Source organism: Pistacia vera, unplaced genomic scaffold, assembly GCF_008641045.1.
Source record: "Pistacia vera cultivar Batoury unplaced genomic scaffold, PisVer_v2 Contig527, whole genome shotgun sequence".
In the NCBI taxonomy this organism is placed as follows: Eukaryota; Viridiplantae; Streptophyta; class Magnoliopsida; order Sapindales; family Anacardiaceae; genus Pistacia; species Pistacia vera.
The window spans coordinates 13,244-32,311 of NW_022196365.1; the positions used below are offsets into that span (position 1 = coordinate 13,244).

At 34.5% G+C, this 19,068-nt stretch overlaps 1 pseudogene; it reads left to right on the forward strand.

Annotated features, from left to right (window-relative positions):
* The first annotated feature begins 12,678 nt into the window (after positions 1–12,678).
* LOC116107095 lies at positions 12,679–17,277 on the forward strand (annotated as a pseudogene).
* Positions 17,278–19,068: the final 1,791 nt, after the last annotated feature.

Consider the following 19,068-nt stretch of genomic DNA (forward strand, 5'->3'; position numbering starts at 1 on the left):
TGATGAGCCATTTTGTCATTAGTAATTGCTTATTGGAATAATTCAGCCAATCAAAAGTCATAGATCCGTCGAGCTAAACTTTTTATTTTTGTCAAAAAATTATTTTTAAGTGAGAATTCTTATGATCACTAGTTTTAATCCATAAATCAATGCATAAAGTAATTCAAAATCCAAAATGATAACAAGAACCTACCAGATAATAAACTCCTCTTTCATAAATCTTCTTAATCCCCAGAAATGCCTCAGGTCTGCAAAGTTGAAGCAGAGAATCAGCAAGAAACCACCTTTAGCTATACAGAGCGATAAAATACTAAAGTACATCCAAAGCTTTAGTATCAGTCATGTAGAACAAGAAAAAATCAAAATCTTAAAATTTAGCTGACCTCCCTTTTATTTTTTTGCTTTGGGGGTAACTGTAATCAGGAGGTACACTTACTGATTTTTAATATTAGAGAAACAAATACGCTTACACTAAGAGAAATGAGTTTTGTAAGAGGACAAGCAGGCTGTCCATTAAAGCAACGACAAGAGGGAACTCAGAACCTATAAACAAACAAAAGATTAGAAAACAACAAATTATCGAAAACTAACCTCCCAAGTCAACCATCACTGCTTCCTAGTTGCAACATACGAAAAAAACAAAATAGAAAGAAAGAAAGAAAGCCCAAAACGTCATTTCTTTTACTCAATTAAGCGAACATTTGAGCTAAGGTTCAGTAGATAAAGTCACATAAACTTTAATTCGACATCTTTTTCACCATTTAAACCCCAAATGATAAACACTTTGAATAAACAGAGAAAAGAAAGATATTTATGAATAATGCTCACACTTTTTATTCAGTAACAGATAACTTTATATACAAATTTGTTAAGCTCTCTAATTACTGACTAACTAATTAAGTAACTAACCAACTAACTAAAACTAACTCTTAACAGCTTAATAAATAAGCTAAAATAAGTTTGATGGTGAATTACATAAATAACCCTTCCAGACTTAATTCCTACATCCCCCCCTCAAGTTGGAGCTAGGTAACAATCACCTAAGCCCAACTTGGACAAGAAATACGTAAACTGAGGGGCAACAAGAGGTTTAGTGAAGAAATCAGCGAGTTGCTGTGAAGAGGGAATGTGCTGGGGAGTGATGAAGCCTGCCTTGAACTGATCCCAAACCACATGACAGTCAATTTCCAAATGCTTAGTGTGCTCTTGGAAAACTGGATTGGCAGTGATGTGTAGGACAGCGTGATTATCATACCAAAGATTGATAGGAAGTGAAAAAGAAATCAACAAGTCTTGAAGTAAATATGAAATCCATTGCAACTCACAGACTGTGGCTGCCATACTCCCTGTACTCAGCCTCTGCAGAAGACTTAGAAATTGTAGTTTGTTTCTTTGTCTTCCAAGAAATAAGAGATGAGCCAAGGAACACACAATAGCTAGTGAGAGATCTTCGGGAATCAGGGCAAGAAGCCCAATCAACATTGCAATAAGCTATGACAGTAAAGGAAGAATGAGCTGGGAAAAATAAGCCTTTAGAAGGACAACCCTTTAGATATCACATAATGTATAAAGCAGCATCCCAATGTTCTTGGCAAGGAGAATTGACAAACTGACTTAGCTGCTGAATAGCAAAGCTAATGTCAGGTCTTGTCAAATTAAGATACAATAATCTACCAATTAATCTCCTATATTGATCAGGAGAAGATAAGAGATTGGAATATTCTGAACTAAGCTTGCAACCCTTGAGAAAATGAGTAGAAACAGGCTTTGCACCAACCAAACCTATGTCTTCAAGGATGTCCAAAATGTATTTCCATTGATTGATAAAAGTACCCTCTGAAGAGCGAGCTATTTCTATCCCAAGGAAGTATTTGGCATATCCTAAGTCTTTGATAGTAAAAACAGAATGTAGATAAGCCTTAACTGTTGCAATATCACTTTCATTAGGTCTCATTACTAAAACATCATCAACATAGACAATTAGAGCCAAGAAATTATCGGTAGAAGGTTTAGTAAATAGACAATGATCATGCTTGGACTGAACAAAACCATAGGTTAGTATTTCGTGTAGAACTCATGATTCCACTATTTGGAAGCCTGTTTCAGACCATATAATGACTTTCTGAGCTTGCAAACCTCTCCATTTTGTGCCTTAGAATACCCATCAAGGGGAAAAAGATAGACTTCTTCATCCAACTAGCCATGTAAGAAGACATTGTTAATGTTTAATTGATGTAGTGGCCAAGAATAGGCAATAGCAATGGCCAAGAAAACTCTAACTGTAACAAGCTTGCAACAGGAGAAAAACTTTCCAAATAATCCATCCCATAAATTTGATTGTAACATTTGGCCACTAACCTGGCCTTGTATCTATCTACACTGTCATCTGGTTTAAGTTTAATTTTATAAACCCATTTCGTGCCAATTGGTTTTTTTTCAAGTGGTAATGGGACTAATTCCCAAGTATGGTTGGACTCTAAAGCATCAATTTCAGCATTCATAACTTTAATCCAAGCAAGATGCTGGCAAGCTTGATGCTAGGAAGTGGGTTCTTGGATTGTTGAGACATTAGCTAAGAAATTGATATATGTATGTGATAGACATGGAGGATCAATGAAAGGGTAAGTTGGAGGTGTATATATTGAAGAAAAATGAGATTTATCAACAGATGAGAGCTGTAGGGAATTATGACAGTGCAGCACATAATCATTCATCCATTTTGGTGGCTATTTAGATCTAGGACTTTGCCTAGGTGGAGAATAAGTAATTGGAATAGGTGAAATGTTACTAGACTATGAATGCATGTCTACATGATCAGGAGACAAATTTTCAGGAAGCAATGCATCAGTAATAGGTTCAGCATGCATAATAGTATCAACTCTAGGTGATGAATGAGTTTCTAACTCAACAGAAGGTATAGAATCAGAAATGTTAAAATCAGATGTGGATTGTGGTTGAGATGTGGCAGGTAAATGATCAGTATCTGTAGGAAACAAATCTTCAGGATCAGAAGGAATTAATGGCACACATGAAGAATTGTTGGCAGTGCAGTTAGTAGAGAAAGGAAACAAATGTTCAAGAAAAACCATATCTCGAGAAACAAAAATTGTTTTAGAAGACAGATCATAAAGCTTAAAAGCTTTCTGACCTTGACTGTAACCAATGAAACAACATCGATTAGCATTTGGTGCGAATTTATCTTTATGTGGCAGTGTATTGGTTGCATAACAAAGGCAACCAAAAACCTTAAAAAAATCATAGTTAGGAATTTGGTTATATAGTAGTTCATATGTGGATTTCCACTGAAGGACTGAGATTGGTAACCTATTAATGATGTGAGTTGTCATAAGAATGGCATAATCCAAAAACATGATAGGCATATTAGCTTGAAAAAACAAGGCTCTAGCAACTTGAAGTAAATGCCTATGTTTTCTTTCGACAATACCATTCTGCTGAGGTGTGTAGACACATGTTCTCTGATGAATGATGCCTAATGTATGAAATAGTTGCTGACAACTAGAATTAAGAAATTCAGTTCCATTGTTTGTTCTAATGCTTTTAACTTTAGCATCAAACTGGGTATCTACAAGATGAAAGAAATTGTGTAAAGTAGTGAATGTTTGTGTTTTGTGGGAAAGAAGGAATGTCCATACTGCCCTACTATGATCATCAACAATGGTCAGCACATAATGTGCTCCTATAACAGATCTTACTTTATAAGGACCCCATAGATCCAAATGAAGTAAATCAAAAGGTTTAAGAGATGTAGTTCTACTTATAGGAAAAGGTAACCTGGACTGTTTTGCTTTGTGACACACATCACAATCTGAAAAAGATGCATCAGCAGATTTGTCAATAAATTGTAAATGATGCAATGCATTCAAAGAGCTGTGACCAAGTCTCTTATGCCAAAGAGATAATGAGCAATGATCCACTTTATTAGCAGAAAAAGAAGTATTACAAGCAGGAGGTAAACACTTAGTTGATATAGCTTGTGTTTTTGTCTTATTACATATAAAAGAATTCCTAAAATGGAGACTATTTTTGTCGAGAATATATAAATTCCCAAATAGTTTCCCAACTGCTAATATTTCTTCATTTTGTAGGTCCTGCAAAACACAATGTTTTTGGTAAAAAGTAAACTTAAGATTTGCATTAGCAGTGAGTTTGGGTACTGAAAGTAAATTAAATTTGAAAGATGGAACATGCAGAGCATCATGAAGGGTTAGTTTAGAACTTAATAGGATATTTCCAATATGGTTCACAAACTTTATGGTTCCATTTGGTAAATAGACAGGTGTAGGCTTGGTTATAGGTTTGGGTGAGTTCATAAGTTTCAAATCAACACACATATGGTTTGAAGCACCTATATCAACAATCCATGTTCTACTTCTAAGCAATCAATGACTTGTAAGCTATAATTCATACCTGCAAAGTCCCCTAGATGAGCAAAGTTCACTTGATTATTTTCCAGCTGCATTTTCCCTTTCATCAGCTTCATAACCTCTTGCTGTATAATATCAGTGAGCGATTGTCCTTGTAAGCCTTTCTTTTCTTCTTCACCAATGTCCTCAAAATTCAAAAGAGAAGCCATCATTTGTGCTACCATTGCTCTACCCCCAGTATTGGCTTTACCCTGTTGACCTTTCAGATCTTCATACCATTCTGGATAACCTATGATTTTGAAGCAAAACTCTCTTGTGTGTCCATTTTGGTTACAAAAATCACAGTATTTATTAGCATTCTTCTTCCTATTTTCTTGTTTATTCTTATTTCCCCCATTATAGTTACTGCCACTGCTCCCATATTTTTTTGTTGAATTATTTCCTTGAGTCATCTGTGCCTTAGCAAACATAGCAGAAATGCCACTTGAATCTGAAAAAATTGATATGAACCTCCCTTTGTTTTTCAACTTTCAAAGCCATAGAATAAGCTTTATTAACAGTAGGTAATGGTTCAAGTAGTAAAATTTGGCTCCTTAACTGATCATAGGAATCATTAAGCCCCATCAAGAATTACATCAAACAATTCAGAGAATTAATATCATTCATCTTCTTTCCTGATCCACAACTGCATTCAAGAACTGGTAAAATGCAGTTAAACTCATCCCAAAGTTTTTTCAATTTAGTATAATACTTCGAAATTGTCTCATTTCCCTGTGAAACTGAAGTAATTTCCCTCTGAATTTGATAAATCAGAGGTCCATTGCTTTCACCATAGTGTTTCTTAAGTTCATTCCATAGTTCTTCAGCAGTAGATGCATAAAGAAAAGCACCTACTATGTCACTCGAAACAGAGTTCAATAACCATGACCTAATCATGCAATCAACCCTTGACCAAAGTTCAAAATTATATGAATCTTGTTCTGGCCTAGGAATTTTTCCATTAATAAACCCTAACTTCTGTTTTGCACCTAATGCAATTAAAACTGATCTATTCCATGCTAGATAGTTTTCGTTACCTGTAAGTAGAAAATTCACCAATTGCATGTCTGGATGGTCCGAATTTTGCAGCATCATAGAATTCTTTCAAAACAGAATTTTCATTAGAATTTGCTGGTGATTCTCCAGCTTCAGTATTACTTGACTCAATCATCTTGTCGAGTAATAACCAATCAGTAAAACAAAGCTCAAAAGCTGAAAAAAAAAAATTCAGAAGAAACCAGAATTTCTTTCCTGCTCTGATACCATGAATAAACAGAGAAAAGAAAGATATTTCTGAATAATGCTCACACTTTTCATTCATTAACAGATAACTTTATATACAAATCTGTTAAGCTCTCTAATTACTGACTAACTAATTAAGTAACTAACCAGCTAACTAAAACTAACTCTTAACAGCTTAACAAATAAGCTAAAACGAGTTTGATGTTGAATTACATAAATAACCCTTCCAGACTTAATTCCTACACACTTCCTCCTTTCAAATGAATCCATTTAATTTTTCCCTTTATGCTTTCTCTGGGTAACCATAAACCCTAAGCGATCAAAATTTGATCATGAAATCAATAAAAAGAACACAAATTGCAAAAGCTAAAACATACCCAGTTGAAATAGAAGCTTCGTCTCGACCCACTCTTGCCACATAATAGGAGTCAATGGAAAAATCTCATTCATAAACCAACAAATCCCCTTAAACCAACACCCATACCAGTACCCCAAGTAGCCCTCACAACCACAACCCAGTAGCACCCCAACCACATCAACCACTCTGAATCCAAGACTACCATGCGACCAGTTCACAGGAGCCCAACGAATCAGCCAACCATGACCCCATGTTTTATTCAAATTCATCACATAATTAATATGCACAAATAAATGAACAAAAACAAACTTGTAAAATCAGGTGAGATCAAAGAATCAAAGAGAATGAAAAGTTTAGGGTAGAGAGAACGAAAAGTTTAAAGATTTTTTATTTTATTTTATTTTATATTTTAATATTTTACATTAGAAACCTTTGGAAACTTTTGCCTTTGCCTTGATGGAAAATGGGTGGAAACTTTTGCTTTGCCTTAATGAAAAATGGCAGCATTAAGTGTATTTTCCCGGTTAATATTTGGGCATATGTAAAACATATTTGTGGTCCCTATATGAATAAAAAGTGACAAAGTAAACCCCAAATAATATAAATTTGACCCCTAAAAAAAAAAAAAAAAAAAAAAAAAAGAAAGAGACAAAATCAACCTCATTTCATGTTGGCGAGAATAATATTTTGTTTCCTGGTAAATAATTTGGTTTATAGTAATACTTATAAAATGTTATCATATTTTTATTATATGGTAACATTATAAAAAAACTACTATATTATTAGGTCTATTATAGCACTTTAAAATTGCCACGGTAGACATATATTAGTAACATTAAAAAAAAAAAAGAGTTACCATTGATATAAAATGTATTATAAAAAGTTAAAGTGTTACAAATAAAAATTGTTATTATAACATTTTAACATCAAATGTTATCATAGATAGTCTACATAACACTTTAAGTAAAAGTGCTACTGTCCAGTGTTACCGTAGACCATTTCTGTTGTAGTGCGTAGTATTCAGAGCAAAATACAAAACAAAAGGATTGTAAAAAAAATAAACAAAACTTAGTCACATTTTCTCAATAAACCTAACAGACTAAAAACAGCTTAATAAAATAAAATAAAATTGTAGAATTTAGAGCAAACTACAAAAGATAAAGACAGTTACAAAAAAAATAATGAACAAAACTTTACCTCACTTTCTCATCAATGAAACACATAACACAAGTTAAACAAAAAATAACTAAGAATTCAGACCACAAAAATAAAGTAAAAAAACCTAACACATCAAAAGCAAAAAAAAGTAGAAAAATTAACCTCATTTTCTCGGCAACCAAATAGGCACGAAATAGTTGAAAAGAGCTGTAAAACCCCCCTCCAGTCAGGTATCCTCTGAATATCCCTCAATGAGAATCCAGAGGATACATGTCTGGAGAACGAGTTGTGTTTAGAAAAAATCTGTATAAGGATAATAATAATAATATCCAAAACATGCATATAAAATGTCACGCGCAGGATCCAAACTTATAATTTACAAACTTTAAGAAATTACACAATCAAAACATATTTATAGGGTGGAAGCTTCCAAAGGTATTTCACAAATATTTATCATTTACATTATTTACATCAAGATAAAAACATCGAGATGACAATAAATCATCTCCCCTCACGTATAGTCCCGCTGTCTCTAGCGTCCCTCGCTTCTAGTCTACCTGCAAAGCAATCAACAATGAAAGGGTGAGCACTAATCGCTCAGTAAGGAATGATCTGTTTCATTCTAAATGTACTATTTGATCTTTATTTAAACATATCTGTTAACACATCACTTATCTTTTACATCTAGGGATACTTCCCCTTTTATTACTAATTCATATGCTTTTCATCATTTTATCCCATGGCTATATAAACATCAATGTGTACACATACAAATAAGTATGTAAACATAGTACACACACATCACATATCATGACATAACATCTAAAATCATCTAACATGAGTATAAATCATCTCATGATGTAAATAACATCATAACTCATGTAATGCAACTAAATGCATATGAAACATTTAACGTCTAGCCGATCGGACCTTTCTTAGCATCTTAAGCACTTCATATCATCTAGCCTCAAATTTCATCTAGAGCTCATATCATCGGGAGGCGTGCTTACGCGTTATTTAGCATCTAAAGCATATATTCATCTTTCCTCAACCGATATACGAGGATATGCTTACGCGTTTTCCATCATGTCTATATGCATCTCTATCATGTCTATTTGCATCTCTAACATCTTATGGCATGTAAATACATATTTTGGTGAGCTTAATACTTTTAATTCATCTATGGATTATCAATCCATTTACATTACCTCTTGCTCACATACATCATCTTAAAACATGTATTATATTGCATCTTCATGCCATTTCATAACATTAATCATGTATTGACATCATGACCATGTATATCTTTCAAAGATCATCTAACTAATGGGTAAACATTAGTACATGGCATAATTACAATAATACATTAATAATCAATTCATAATCATAAGAATTGATTATGTTAAATCTTAAACTTTAATAACCAGTTTATGCTTCAGGCCATTTTCCATCCTTTTCTCAAACGAATTGGCTCTTGGCATAAACATAAAAGTTATAGGTCTGTGTCTTAGCTTTCTAATGCTTCAAGAATCATCTCATTTCGATTTTTATAACTCAAGTTATGGTCGAAATACAGAAGCAGGGTTAACAAAACCCCTAAGCCCATTAAATCCGAATTTTCATATTAACTATGCCACATCAATTCCTATTGACATTAACCAATAGGTTAACTTGTGGATCAAATAAACCTCCCCTTAATAGTCTTTAACATCTTAAAGGAAGTGTAAAATCTCATTTCCATAATCATCCATTATTGCTATAACATTGTGAGCTAATGCAAACAACACATCAACACTTCTAATAGCAACCATTCAACACCATGTGGCCTCCAATACTACAATTTTTGCCACAATCAGTATCCACACTTCATTTTCTTCAATCAAACATAACAACTCATAAAACATAAAGAGCAATAACTTCATGTATAATGAATTCAAGGCAATAAGTAGAATAAATGAGTTCAACTACACTTGCCATCAACTAATTCTATGCCTTAAAGCCTTAATTTAAGGTTTCATAAAAATCTACAAACCCTAGCATAAACCCTAAAGTCATGGGAGGTTCTTCCTTACCTTTTTAAAGACTTCCTCCAACAAATCCTTTGCCTTTGACTTCTTTTACACCTTAATCCTACATATATAACATTATACCTCAACATCTACTTCAAATCTTCAAATCACATCAAAACTAAAGTTTTTAATCCTTACCTTAAACCCTTCAAATTGAAGATCCAAGGCTCCTATCTTGTTCTCCTTGAAAAATTATGCAAAACTCCTTGAAAACCTAGAGAAAGAAAGCTTGTTTCATGGAAGATTTGAGAGAAAATGGAAGAAATGTTGAAGAAAGGCTCTCTCCTTTGGCTTGAACGAATTTCATCTCATTTATAGGAAAATATTTCATTTATTTTCCAAAATTATGCAATTGGCCCAATTATTTTAATTGTATAACTCATAAGTCCTTAATTCTTCATATAAGGGCATTTTGGTCATTTCACACTAGACATAATTATTACTTAATTAATGTCATTAAATGCAATGAAGCCTACTCATCCTTGACTTTTTCAATGCTTATCCATAGGCAAAATAACCATTTTGCCCCCAAGCCTTTCTATGGATAATTAATTAATAACGTTCCAAATGAATTGACTATTTTGCCCTTAGTTAGATTTTATGCTTTTTAACATAAAATAAACATTTAAAGGACTATTTTGAGTTAGGAACATACCTTTGACATCTTGGGTATTACAAGAGCAAATACCTTAGAATTCAAAGGTTGAAGTTGAAGAGAAGAGCAAGCGTGAGTTCGTGTTCAGAGGTTAGGTTTTCTCTACAGTAGTTTAGCTTTTTCCAAATTTTTAAATTTTTTTTTTAATTTAAGGGTATGCTATACCCTCAAAAGGGGTGAGTCCATCCTTGAGTGTATTTATAAATTATATTGTCTTTTTAATAATTTCAAATAAGGTTAAACTTGTTAAAACAAAAAATACATATATAAGTGAGGGACACTTATCAATTAGGTCGAGGTTAAAAACCATATATATATATATATATATAGTATACTTTTCAAGCTTAATCCTACCCTACTATCTTATCCAATCCAATGAAATACATATTTGTTTTAATATTGACTATTCAATTCAAAATTCAATCATATCCTATTCAACTCAAAATATTTAACAATTACATTTCTTAATAAAAGTTTATAAATTAACAAAACACCCCCACCTACCCAATTATTGCCGACCGCCACAACCGAACTGTGGCCGAAAGTTTCCGGAATGGTGCACAACCGGTTGAATATGATCGATCATGTATTGATCTGGCTCTGGTCATTTTCGACCATATCTACGACCAAAGATTTGGCCATTGACGATAGTCATATCTAGATTTCTGACAGTCGTTTAGTCATCAACGACGGCCAAGATATGATTGTCATCAACAACTAGATCTTTGGCCATGGATCTGGTCGAAAAAGGTCACATCGACGCATGACCGGCTAGATCCGGCTGGTCGTGCGCCACTCCAAGACTTTCAGCTATCATCTAACGATGGTGGCTAGCTGCGGGCAATAGTTGGGTGGGTGAGAGTGTTTTCATTCATTTATAAATTTTTATTGTGGGGAAGTGTTTAGTTAAATTAACAAATGTAAAGGATTAAAAAATAATCTAAATATTTTTAAAAAATATTTTCAGAAAATGCACTAAACACATTCTCAAAATCCTATATTATTTGATTAAATCTTATTCACTATAGAATACTATTTTAAAAACTTAAAGAAATAGAGCCAAATGCTTCTCACATAAACTGATAAACACTATGGCTACATTTACATACCCATTAAAAACTTAGAATCTAACCAAACAGAAAATTTTAGAGATGGTTCAAAAAAGAGTTTGGTGCATTCAACAACCTTGAGGAAGTAAAAAAGTTAAAATAAATATAAAATCAGGGGAGTCCTAGATTGATTGTGGCTACAACTAAGTTGCTCTTCTACCAACTTCTGTCGGCAACAAGTAACTAATCAACAATTAGCCACGCTAAGATCTCCCCTTAAAACAACTCTAGATTAGATACGATATTCCACACGCAACATCTCCTTATTTTCTTCTGTCTACAAAGTTAGATAGCAAGCTGACTATTTATCATTCCAGCTTTAAGTACAAAATTGGATTAGGTGTCGTGATTAACTTATTCTAATTTCTGATTTTCCCGAATCTTTGGTTCCAACCCACACATTTTAAAATTAACATAAAAAAAGAAAGAGAAATCTGAAACATATCTAAACTAAATATAACTATACCATTTCACTCTTCAAAATGACATTTCTATCCCCTCTTCATGTGTTCTTTTTATGCTTAAGCTCCTCTTTCTCTGTGGATTTTTATTACCCATATAAATTGTGTTAGTTTACGGATTCACTTGAACAGTTTTTGAATGGAAATTTCCAATACATCTCCTTTTATCACATACAAAAAGCTGGAGTTTTCTCGAGATAATGGTCCCCAACAACAGTTATCAATCAACTTTGACTTCAAAATTGCTCTTACCAGAAATTATCAGGATTTGTTCATTACCAAACACTATATAGATTAATAAATTTTAAAATAATTATTTTATTAATTTGACACGTAATGTGAGAATCATAAGGCTAGGATAATACCGTAATTAAGGCACTTCAAGGAATCTCTCCTTTTAAGACATTTATCCAAGTCTTGTGGATGACCGAAGAACCAACCCCTGATTGAGTGATACGTGGCCAATTAAAAAAGTGGGGTCGGATCCCACGTGTTGATTCCTATTTTGCTTTTTAACGGAGTGCCATTCCATCTAATGGAATCCCATAAGACCCTACTGATTTGATAGTGATGAAGTGGGACCACTCCACCGGAGTACCGATTCTGTGTCTATCGTGGGTCCCATTTGCTTGCCGTGGATCACCATCCCTCTCTTAATCCGTGATGAAGTGTTGGCAGATGATGTGCTAATACTGGCCGTCCGACTTCTTTTCAATTCTCTAATGATACGAAACTTTTGGACGTGGCACTTCACAGTAGGTAAGTACTGTTCCTATTTCACACAGATTATCTAATTCTACCTAACGGATAGGACCCACTCCCTAGCAACGTGCCGCATAACAAAGTCTCCATATCGTCTACAATCTAGTACATCATACATACCGCTAAAAGCTATCCTAATTATCACCGCCCAGATATTTTGCAGACAATGCTGGACAACTGGATCACACAATTCAGTATCTATTCACCCACAAGCTGACACATCATGCGTTGATTGCGGGTACATGCTGTTAATTGAACACAGGCCACCAGAGAAACTTTACCAAATTAAATAATAAATCGGTGTCCCAACCTCGACCACAACACCAGCGTGGCAGCGCCGGATCAGGAAAAGACACGTGGCGGTGCTGCAAAAAGCGAATGAGTACGACTTACAATCAATGCCTCTTTTCCTCATTTCAAATGCGTGTGTCATCGACTCATATCTCTATATTACGTGTCACTCTATTATCACTCCCTTCTCTCTTCTTTTATCTCATTCTATTCTCTCACTCTCAGCTCTCTCTCTCTTCTCTCTCTCACCAAATTACTAGTTACTACATGGAACCTCTATTAGAGGAAGAAGAAGAGCATCAACTCGACCGAATCGATCATCCCTGACCATGATCTGCTTCTACCAGTTCAGGCCTATCATTCATAATCACCACTGAAGATCTAGAAGCACCTCTAGCTTGGAGACATTCCACTAGTTCCGGCGAGATCCGGTTATTCTGGTGGAGGAAGGGTAATCCCGAGCTGGTGGACCCCGTTTTTCCAACAATGAGTTAACGGCGATGGTAACTGCGAGGCCAAAGTGTTGGGAAGGAATAATCAAGGACTTAACTGGGGGTTTGCTTCCGTTGGGAGACGGAGAGAGATGGAAGACGCCATCGCCGTTAGACCAGCCTTCATGTCTCGCACGTGCGATCACGTTGGTGGGTGTACGGCTCCCGGTTCCAGAACATCTGCTGAGATCTCTCCCGTCCATTTCTTCGGCGTATGATGGCCATGGTGGCCGCAGGTAAATGTTTCCTGATGTTTGTGAAATTCAAAATTTAACCACTCCATTTAGTATTTACCATTCCTTTCAATTAAAAGAATGAATAATTAAAAACTATAGGACCTGGATTCTTGGAGGTAGCATTACTCTTTTTTATTGTATATATTTGTATTTGTTGGGGTTCATGGTTCATATATCAAATTATTCTATCTCCTTAGATAGGGTGCAATAATTTATTCGAATAGTGAGACACGTGTAATAGTAACAGTGGCTGTATAGGAGAATTTTATAGGACCGTTCATAGACACGTGTTTTTGGTAGCCCCAGATATATTTTAAGTTCCAAGCCGGTGACCTTAAGGAAAATTTGTATGTGAGGTATGTGTAACGTCACTACTATGCGTGATAATCGTCGTTACAGACGTATCATCACCGTCTGATTCATTATAATAAAGTAGAAATAATTGTCATCAAGTTTCTGTTGAAATTGAAATAAAAATCAATAATGGTATTCAGACAAGATCATGATCGTTCCTTTTTTCGTTGGAAATAAAATCTAGTGGGGTTTAGACCTTTGATCTTGCGACACGTTTACTGGTTTCGTTTCTGAAGATTAGATACGATGGGATCACAGTTCGTCTCTGTTGCCACTGGCTGGCATCAGTTATAAGCAAGTTGTATTTCTTTTTTTTTTTTTTAGTTTATTTTCCTTTAAATGGGGGGCAGGAACTGCAGATTTTAAAGTTTGCGTGTCATTTTTCATACAGCTAAGTGGTAGGTAATGGTGCTGAAACGTGCAATACCCAATAGCCTTCACACCATCAAAATACTTTGTTGATTGACTAGAAAGCAAAAATACCATTACTTTCATAAATGCGAAAATTATGTACTCCTGTGTGCTGTATACTTTGATTAGTGGCTTCTATTCACCAAACATGCCAAGGTAAAATATTTCATTTTTTCCTTCGGCATTATTAACCCACATAAATTCACACAGTACGGAGTAATCAGTAGACAATGTGTGCCCTAATTTGCTAAAAAGAGAGGCTTGGACAGGTTATCAAAGTATTCAAATTGAGTGTAATTTAGTTCTTTTTTCTTAATTTTGAAAAACAAATGAATGGTTGAAATCATCCAATGTAAAGCCATCTGGTGGATTTGGGTATGTATTCTGGAGGTGTGCTGTATGTTATTCGGAATAGATAAATAACTTAGTGTTGTATCTTTATTCTTAGCAAAAATCCCCATTCGAATCTCGGATCAAGAGAGCACTAAAATTAAATCATTGTTGTGGGCTTTATTTGACATTGTAATTAAATTTTGTAACGATAATGCTATACTTGCTTGTAGGTATTATAACTGATCTAAAAATGTGATATAATGATAAAGAGGATACCTAAATTATATAATTATTCTTTTTAAAATTATTTATCATTTTTGGCTGCAAAATGGGATATACACTTGTTAAGTGTGCAGCTTGTCATTTTGTGACTGGTTAAAATCTAAGTGAAACTCATTATTTCCGTTATGACCAGGAAACATAAGTGGGGAATTTTTATTTACAGATGCTACCCTATTAATTTGATGGTAACTGTTAGGTGGCTAAATTTTGTGCTGAGCGAATGCACGAGGTGATAGCTGAAGGTGGGATCGAGAAGCCTTTGATGGATGTGGGTGGCAGAAGAAATGGGAAATGGCATTTCTAGTGGTTTTAAGAGGACTGACAATGAGGTCCTTACGGAAGCTTATGCACCAGAAATGGTTGGATCAACTGCTGTAGTTACGGTTCTATCGGTTGCCAATTATTACATCCATTGTGGCGAATCAAGGCTGTGTGTGTCGGGGACTGAAACAACTACCTTGACCGTCGATCAGAAGGTCATATCAAAATTCTTTTTGCTCTCTCTCTTTAATTTCTTCCAGGATGTTCCATCTTATTTACTTGTTTTTGCTGGATTTATTTTATTGACACACTTCTTTAATGTTGTATGTTCACGCTAAAAAAAAAAAATACCAATTTTAATAACTAAAACATATTTGGTCCAAGGAAATGTAGCCTGAGTAGTACATGGTATGAATTTTATTATACATATATATGAAGGGCTTAAAAAGAATGAAGAAGCCCCTTTAGTAATTATTGACAAGTTATGGTTTTCTCGGAAGTATGTTTTATTCATAGAGCTGAGAAGATATTGTTCTTGTTGGTTTTACAGCCTGATAGGCACGACGAACTCTTGAGAATCGAAGGAGAGGGAGGGAAAGTCATAAACTGGAATGGTGCTAGGGTTTTTGGAGTTCTTGCTATGTCCAGAGCTATAGGTTTCTTTTTAACTCTATTCCTCACACTTTTTTCAGATTTCTTGCTCAGCAATTTTGGAAGCTTTGGCTTCCATGGTATCATTGATAAAAAGCATATAACTTTTTGCTCTCTCCACCACCACCATCATCAGGATGTGCATAACTAAGCTCTTTCCTTCACCATTAGTGTTGAAATTTTAAGTGATCTTCTGGAAAAGACAAAACAAAGTGACTGTTAATAATTTGAGAAGCTAGTTCATAAGCGTGTTAGAATGCCTTAAGTTCTAATAGTGATATGCATTTCTCCTCGGTGTCTTACGCTTTGGCACCTGGACCCCCATTTTCTTATTTCCCTTGCATCATCTTGTGCTCATGTGGACGTTTTGTGGTTCTTATCATCGCAAGAAATCTAATTACGTTTTGTTGACATTTAGGAAAATGAATAAACAACAAATTTAAAACACATGCATGAAGATTATTGTCAACAAAACCACCATTACTATTAGTACGACCATCTGTTTTAATAGGGATTTAGTTGTTGGTTCATATTACTTGAAGCCTCTGATAATGTTTGCTTGGGTTTATCATTTCAGATGGTGGACTATATATTACAGTAGGAAATTGAAACGTGCGTCCATGATAGGCTTGTTTGTTTGTTTGTTGGGTTCTGAGCACTTAACATTAAAATGCTACTGGTTTCTATTCTATTTTTAAAGAAATGGGACTTGTGAACAGGAGATGATTGGGTTGTTAGTTATAGTACTTATTAGTTAATGGTGTGGGCAGGTGATTGGTACTTAAGGCCATGGATAATTCCAGTGCCAGAGATAACTTTCGTGACAAGAAGTGATGAGGATGAGTGTCTGATATTGGCAAGTGATGGGCTTTGGGATGTCATGACAAACGAAGAGGTTGGAGAGGTTGCTCGTCGCATGCTAAGACGGAGACGCAGGATGATAAATGAAGAGGTTTCTCCGGCACAAGCCGTGGCTGATAATCTCAAGGATATAGCGTATGGAAAAAACAGTTCTGATAACATTTCTATCATTGTTGTTGATCTAAAACCCAGGAGAAGGCGCCAGAAAAGACACTGAAAAAAAAAGGGAGTAATGCAACCATTTTCTCTCTCTCCTACTTCAAATCCATTTCTCTTTGACCCATTGAAGTTAATTCAGAGATGAGGTTTGCAGGATGACATAGTGACGATACACCCCATAGGACAGCATGTTCCTCCTTCAGCTGCCATTCTTGACCTGTACAGAGCTGACCGCCAAATAACACTGTTTCTTAGTAACAAACGTAATAGGATTGTTACTACAAAACGGTAGATCAATCCTCAATTTTTGTCGGTTTGGTCAAGGCAAATTAAATACCAAGTATTAAAAACAAATTAGAGGTGTTCCAGTATATACATGAATATGAAGACAAGCTAGAAGGATAAAAACGGTGCTAAATATCTTTCTTCTGAACCATTGTCTTGTGTTCTATCTCCAATTTCAGCTCCAATTCTTCCTTCAGCTCAAGCGTGAAGGGATTTATTAATTAATTTCTTCTTTATTTATATATAGCACTATAATTTTATATTTTTAAACTGGTATTGGTGAGAAAAAAGCATGTTGTATCTGCAGAAAATATTGGTCTTTTAATTTATATATGTAGTTTATTTGTGTGAGAAGCTGTGACAACGAAGCTTTGAAGTTTGCCCCTTTTCTTCTCATATTTATTAATTAATTTATTTTGGTGTCGAATATCTCTTCATTTATTAGGACAGCCGTTGCATAAATGGTTTCTACAGTAATTTTAATCTACAGTAATTTTTAATCTAGAATGTGTGTTTGTTTTATTATTTGGATAGAATTTTTGAAAAAATTTAGTTTAGTGATTATTATCGGATATGATTTGAAAATTAGCAAAAACTTCTTTTTAGGTTTGTTAATTTAGTTAAACATTACTACAATGAAACATTAAAAATGAACAAAAACACCTCCACTCATCTATTAAATGTCGATAGTCAGCCACTACCATTGGAGGGTGGTCGACAGTCGTTGTAATGGCGTACAATCGATTGGATCTGGTCGATCGTGTGTCGATGTGGTCACGTTTGGTCGTTAATGATAGCCAAGATTTGACCGTCGTTGACGACTAGCTACGACCAAATATTTGGTTGTCAACGGCCAGATCTTTGGTCGTAGATCTAGTCTTTTTGGCCAGATCCACCAGAAATGGCTAAATCGACGTGTTAGCAGCCAGATTTAGCTAGTAGTGCGTCATTACATTAGATTTCAGTCACCTCCCAACAGTGGTGGCCAGAATCTGGCAAATGTGGGTGGGTGTGGGTGTTTTTGTCGATTTCTAATTTTTTTTCTTTTTGTATTTAGTTAAATTAACAAACCTAGGGGGTTTAAAAGTAATTGAATAAAATAGAATTGAATTTTCAGAATAGGGAAACAAATATATATTTTGGGTAAGATAGGGATAGGATAGTGTAGAAATAACAAAACAAACACAACCGTAAATATTTTTGAACTGGGAGCAAACACTATCGCAAATCACGTTTATATATTTGAGTTAATGACTTTTTCCCACCCACAGATTTTTAAAATATTACTTTAATACCCAAATTTATATTCCGACGGTGAACAGAGAGTAAACTCGATCCAAACTATTGGAGTTTTTGAAGGGGGGAGGTCGATGAGTCTTTTGATGGTAGAAGATTAGGTTTTGGTGATTAAGATTGATCGGAATTTGACTTGAGAGGGATGGTTGTGCAAACTCTAATCGCTCTATTGCGGGCGATTAGCGGGGTCGACGGGAATAGAGTTTGAGGGGCTTTGATGAGTGATGATTGGGGAAGAGAATGGTGGTGGTGTAGGGTCGCAACGATGTCAGAATCGGAAACAGAATGTAAATTTAGATAGTAAAATGATATTTTAGAAGGATGTGGGTGAGAAAACGCCATTAAACTATTATTTGATTAGGAAAAAGTCACTTACTCTATATACCCGGATCATAATATATATATATATATATGATATATATATTATTATATATAATATATATATATAATATATATATATCTACTAATATATATAATATATTATATTATATATTAGGATCCGGGTGTTCGGACTAGTTTACTTGTATCTCAACTAATCTCTCAGGCTTGAAACTATCGATCAGATAAAAGTTTCAGTGACTATCTTTATTAACACTTTAAGAAGTACGCAAGTATATATTCACTGTACACAATTTCTTAATTTGTTAACAATGTTTTTGCTTCAAATTGAAATGAAAATCATTTAACACATAGGTAGTCTTTTAGATCACTGAAAATAATTAATCGAGTAGAGAAATTGAAAATAGAAATGACTCAAGTATTAATACACTAGTAGTTAGTTGTTTAAAATATTTTGTGATTAACAAGATGTCTTAAAATCAAATCTCACTCAATATATTAAAATTGGGATTAGTATATTAAATAAAAGTTTGATCTTTCAATGAACTCTTCGTTTTCTGAAGAATTGAAGTCCAAATTC